The following is a 6,097-nucleotide window of genomic DNA, read 5'->3' as shown; positions in this document are numbered from 1 at the left end:
GAAGCGTGTGTGATTAGCTTTCTGCCATGCATGTAGGCCCTATAGCCTATTTTCTGGCAAACTGTTAAAAACGTTTTTAACCATTTAACTGACAGCGTTTATCCAGCATTAATCCACAGCACATCCCCAAAACTTTAGCATTCCCTGAACTCAGCAACAGTTACTTTGTCTCCGTATGTGTGAATGCCTTGTAATAATTGTAGCAGGAGGCTACAAACTCTAAAATGGTCTTACACACAGCCAAACAGTACAAGTTGCCTGCATCCATGAAAGATTTTAAAGTACACATTACTACCGTAGGTCAGTCTGCACGGAACATTTATTTAGCCATTTAGCGATCGCTCATGTCCATAATTTTTTTGAACAACATTCAAACTCCAATGATATCAGCGTCTTTCCAAATGCCAGAGGTAGGTTTTCATGGTCAAATAATCATATTAGGGTCAAACAGGAATATTGCATTTAGGTGTAATGGCATTGTGGGGAAACCAAATTGCCTTGGTGGAGGTTTGCACCTTCTGAAGGCTGTCTAATTAGGGATTAGAGATCCACATGCAGATTTCACTGTGGCCCATTATTAGGGACTTCTGAGTTTGAGAGCATAAATTCAACACAAAAATACGCATAAACCTGGTGAGCAGATCTCCATGAATGAACACAGCGACATACTGAGCCACATGCTATTCAAAGTGCATTGGTGGCTTTCTGATAAAGTCACCTGCACCTCCCTTCCTCTTTGAACAAGAGCCAGCCTTGGCGGGTCGGGTTACCAAAATGACCGTGTGACTTTTACCATATGAATGAAGCCACTGACATTTTTTCAGAGGGAGGTAGATTGGTCCTGGTCTGCAGACTGCAGTGTGTGCCACACCGCGCTGCTTGTCAATCAACCCAGGCAGGGTTCATTAAACTGACTCCATTAGAGCTAATGAGCTGTAGGTCAGTGGTTGTGGGTGGCCTGTCCATTCAGGGTAAACAGACCACAGAACTGACCGGCTTGCTGAGTCAGTTAACTCATGCCAAAACTTTTCTGTGGTGTTTGGTAGATATTATCACACAGATGTGTGTAAAAGAGATCATTTTTCTGGTAAGCTTGTTTTTAGTAAGTTATGTGATGATATTTAAAAAGGTGCATTTCAGCTGACTTGCCAACTTTGGTGGTCACTCCACTTTTGGCCACTACTACACAGAATCTGGTTGCAATAAAAGCAAGATGGCAGCCGCCATAATCACAATATTTTGGTTTTATTTTTGCATAGGGGAGGGAAGTGGTGATGCCATGTCCATCGTATACATATCAATGATACAGAGCTGCAACAATTAGTCAATTAATGGATAGGTAGAAACATAATCAGCAGCTAACTTGATATTCAGCTAAATGCTTAAGCCATTTTTCAAGCAACATAACATTTATGTTTACAGCTTCTTGAATATTTCCTGCTTTTCTCAGTATTATATTGTCATAATGTGAATACTTATCTTGCCATAACATATGAAAGAGACTTGGGTGTTTTCACTATGTTCTGATATATTACTAACAAAATGATTAATTAGGAAAATTAGGCTACTGATTATTTAAGCCAATAATATGCCACTTCTTTTCTGTGTCATCAAAATAATCTGCAAAATATTAGAAAATTAAAGGAAAACTTGCATTACAATTTCCCAGAGCTCAGGCTGTATTCATATTATGTCTAACACTAAAACCCAACAGTATTTAATTTAATATTATTGCCAAACAAATAAAAGTTAGCAAACAAATGCAACAAGCTAATCAACTATTAACTTATGCAAATTAAAATCACACAAACATGAACTGATGCAGACAGTCTCTTAATATGAAATGTTTAGGCCTACGGTTTCCTCTTGGGTCAATACAGTTAAAGCTGAATAAGTCCTACAATGACAATGGCTGCGTCCGAAACCGCATACTGTGACAGTACGTACTGAAAGAGATGAAGTACCTACTTACTGACCGTTAAAACAGTAGGTACTGTATAGTATGAAGCCTGGTAGTATTAATGAGATTCGGACGTACTACATCCGCCATGTTGATACATCACGTGACATACGTTTTCATAGCAGCGTCTTCTTCGTTGGATAACTCCTCTCCCGGGGCATCATGGGATAGTGAAGTGTCCATCGTATGCACACTGCAAAATCCAACCGGAAGCAGTAGGTCATCCGGGTACTTTTCGCCTACTGTTTTTGGAATACTACGAATCCGGACATACTACTCGCCTCGCCTACTATACAGTATGGTAGTAGGCGGTTTCGGACGCAGCCAATATAACCAACTATACACGCACACGCGGACAATAACAATCAAATGCCCTCGCACCCTAAACATGAATATACAATATCAATCAAATAAACATCGTGGCAGCAATAACCGAAGTTTAAAAGAAAACTGAGGCAGAATAATGAATTCACAATTAACAGTAATGCAAACAACCTGACGTACAGGTAAATTAACGGCAAGATAACCGACACATTAAAGTTACCCACCAAACAAAAAAGCAAATTAGCAAAAGTAGGACATACCTAGCTCGATGAAGTGAAGCCTTGTTCAACTGCTTTGGAGAATTTGCGTTAATTAGCTCCTAAAACTCTGCTTCGGCGAATAAATGTCGTTTAAGGCCTACATATGTGTATGACTAACGGCGGAAAATGAGTCCAAATTAATGCCCCTAAAGACGGTTGTTAGCTAACTACTTAATGAAGCGACGTGATGGCAGGTGACCTACCTAGCTTTTTGATATAAAGTTGTGGAGCTGTAGGCTAAATGCTAAGTTGACAGTTTCCTTTGAATAATGGCTTGAATGTTCCTCAACATAGAAACACAGGGAGCTCTCGGGTATTATGCGTTTATAGCAGTTATAGAATTTCAGAAAATTCCTTTGTCTTAGTGTTAGATCTAACTAAATACTATTGTGACGACCGCTAGCTCGGTTGAGAGGAGCTGCCCGAACCGGGCCTATACTGGGACAACTAACTAGCCAGCTATGCACTAGCACCTATGCTGACAGTGAGGAGCACACCTTCTTTGTCTTTTCTTGGGTTTTATTGAGCAGAATAGAGAATGCAAAACAACTGTGATTTACCTGGCACCGTGTGCTCACAGGAGAAAATGAAATAGAAAACTGAAAACAGTAACAACATTCCCTCAGGGAATCCCGTGTCCCGCGCCAACTGACGCCCACCTGTTACCCTTCTTATACCTTCCCGCACCTGTTCCTCCCCCCATCCCACATTGGCCAGAACAGCACGGCATTTCACAGAAAACGGCGGGAACCAATACATGCAACAGTTTTCACAACAGTGTCAACCCATTTTGCACACAACAGAACACACAAACATTTGCGTCCGGTCAGGGTCGCCACACTATGATTACCCATGAGCCTCAGGTGCTGTTGCCATGGAGACAAAGACAAGCACTTCAATGAGTTATAGTGTATTTCGATTAGATTAGATTAGATTAGATTAGATTAGATTAGATTAGATTGGTGATCTCGTGTTAATTGTCAGAGAAGCAAAAAAGCTGTATGAGAACAGACAATATAGCCTAAATAATATGTATCTAGGCTACTATACAAAGCATGAAAATTAAAATAACAGGTTCAATACAGTCTCCTCCATCATACATAAATATTAACTTGTATATATATATATATATATATAAGTATGTTTATATAGCCTAATAAAAGAAAAACTGCACTCAAAGGGATACATTCAAGGGATGATAAGGTGCTCTGTGTCTGCAGATTAGGCTGTTTTGTACTTCTCAACTACTGTCCCAAATAAAAAGGGAGCACACAACTCCAGAACAACCCAATTTGTCTCAAGCAGGGTTTTGAAAAAGGTTTTGGAAATGTTCTGCAAAGATCTTGCTCATGCTGACTCAACATCATTTCCTGCAGTGTTATCATTGGCAGATTGTGCTGCAAAACATCCTGTTCAACATCATTCCAGTGGTGCTTTATTGGGTTTGGTCTGAGAAGTGTTAAAGCTTTTTCAAGAAGTAAATCAAATCTAGCATGACACAATGACTGCTCTATGACATGGCACATTATCCAGCTGGACCTAATGTGTACAGCACATCAGCTAATGGCACTGATGCAAGCTGTCCCAGTGCACACTACTGTTGTACAGTGGTGTTACTGTGTGTGCATACTTCTAGCCCACCTAGTAGCTTGAATGAATGTTGCCATTCTCCTCTCACCACAGGACAAGACTGCTGGACTGCATGTGTCTTAACTTCTGTCTTGAGCCAAAATAAGGTCCTTAAAATAACTGAAACATTTGTTTTCTATTAATATGAGCACAGTTTTAATGAATTGTATGATAATAGTGTTGTTGTTGAACAGCATCAAAATAATAAACGCAAATAAAGATAAATGCATTATGTTTTTAGCTTATATCAGCTTGCCTTTTTCACAATACTTGCTGTACTTGAATAACATATTATACATGACTTTGTATAAGCTTTGCTTGTAGTTTTCTACTGCTGTAATGCAAATTATCTTTGACACACTTTCAGATTTATTACGCAGCGCCAGAGAACGTAGGTCAATGAACCTAAAGTTACAACATTTTCAAAAACTGATCAACTAGAAAGTCACGATCAAGATCAAATAAAGATAAACTGATAATATTTGCTTGTTATATGATACTATCTTGAATGCACCATGGTATTATGTTTATGGCAGTACTGCTGGTTGTGATGTATTCAGAATCCCAGGTACTTCTTATACTCAAAGCAGTCCAACACCTTCATGAATATCACATTTAGCTTCATGCTTGTCATCCATTCCTGTCCACTAACATTTAGTCAAACTGTAACCGAACCTCTTGACTCTGCCTACATTAACAGAAAGCATTACACTTAAAGTAACCAAGTAGCCTCCTGTACTATGTAATTTTGAGGTATCTGTACTTGAGTATTTTTATTTTCTGCTACTTCATACCTTTACTTCACTACAGTTTACAGGCAAATATGATATTTTTTACACCACTACATTTATTTGATAACTTTAATTGTTACTTTTCAGAATCAAATTAATAAAATATAATACAGTATAATCATAAGCTCAGTCATTTATTGATCCTCACTGGGAAAATCACAAACTATCCACCAGTAATTCAAATTCTGACTATATAAGGCAGTTTAGTTTAATTAATAATAATCTTAAAATGCATGAAGAAAATGTACAACTTGTCTCCCTACATGCCAATTTTGCTCCAAGCTGGTGAGATTTACTGTACAAGAAATAAATAGAGTCCATTACATCATTTTTGTTTTGATCAGTGTCTAGGTTTATGTTTTCTTCCCCACTGCTTTCAGTCGTGTCACATCATCAGCGCTTGGAGTTTGGTCATTGATCTATTGCATTTCTAGGGTGTGTCTAGATGAGGTGGCATAAAAGTGCTTACTGCTGTCTCACATCCATCACCATGGTAACTGTGAAAACTTCATCTGCTGACAAAGACTGTGTGAAGAGTCAAAAGGTGAAGAGTATGTTACAGTTAGATGTGATAACAGACACATGCAGTGGTTGGGTGGATTATTGTGAGGATGGTGTTCAGTGTTGCGCACATATATTCAGAGCGAGTACAAGTCACAAACACCTGGTCCGGGAGTTGTAAGGTCACTGCTTTAAATCCCACAGCAGCCAGAAACTACTGTTGTTGAGATGTTGTATAGCGAGAACATTTCCTGTGACAGTGGAGAGTTTTTTCAGGAATACACTACTGTCATTTTGATTTACATCCTGGTTACTTTCTGTTTATCTTACCTTCCTGTCATTATGCAAGTTTTCAAGCTCCTACTCATCGTTTCTAACAGCCACAGTCATACATATGTATGACTCTTACTATTAACTACTAACAGAGCCACCCTAAATTTTGATGATATACAAAAAAAAAAAAAAAAAATTGTAAGACAATTGTGTTTCTAGAGATGGTTTTGTAACTTTTGGAGACTTTCTTTCTGTGGGTTTCAGGTGTAATATTATAAAATGTAATCCACTGATATGAAAGCACATGGATGATCTATTATCTATGTATTACTATGCAAAAACATATGATACTGTGAATA

General features: G+C 38.4%; 1 protein-coding gene across 2 annotated transcripts in view; it reads right to left on the bottom strand.

Moving 5' to 3' along the window:
- Positions 1 to 3,084, bottom strand: part of LOC109957155 (potassium voltage-gated channel subfamily A member 2) — a 63,652-nt gene extending 60,568 nt beyond the window's left edge. Inside the window, exon 1 of one of the 2 annotated variants that reach the window (XR_002274537.1) lies at positions 2,545 to 3,084. The gene's annotated coding sequence lies outside the window, so the exon portion shown is untranslated. The remainder of the gene's footprint in view (positions 1 to 2,544) is intronic. The other variant, XM_020594935.1, reaches the window with a different exon arrangement.
- Positions 3,085 to 6,097: the final 3,013 nt, after the last annotated feature.

The sequence above is a fragment of the Monopterus albus genome, unplaced genomic scaffold (assembly GCF_001952655.1).
Source record: "Monopterus albus unplaced genomic scaffold, M_albus_1.0 scaffold1.1, whole genome shotgun sequence".
Lineage (NCBI taxonomy): Eukaryota > Metazoa > Chordata > Actinopteri > Synbranchiformes > Synbranchidae > Monopterus > Monopterus albus.
This window is presented reverse-complemented; position numbering and strand designations above follow the sequence as displayed.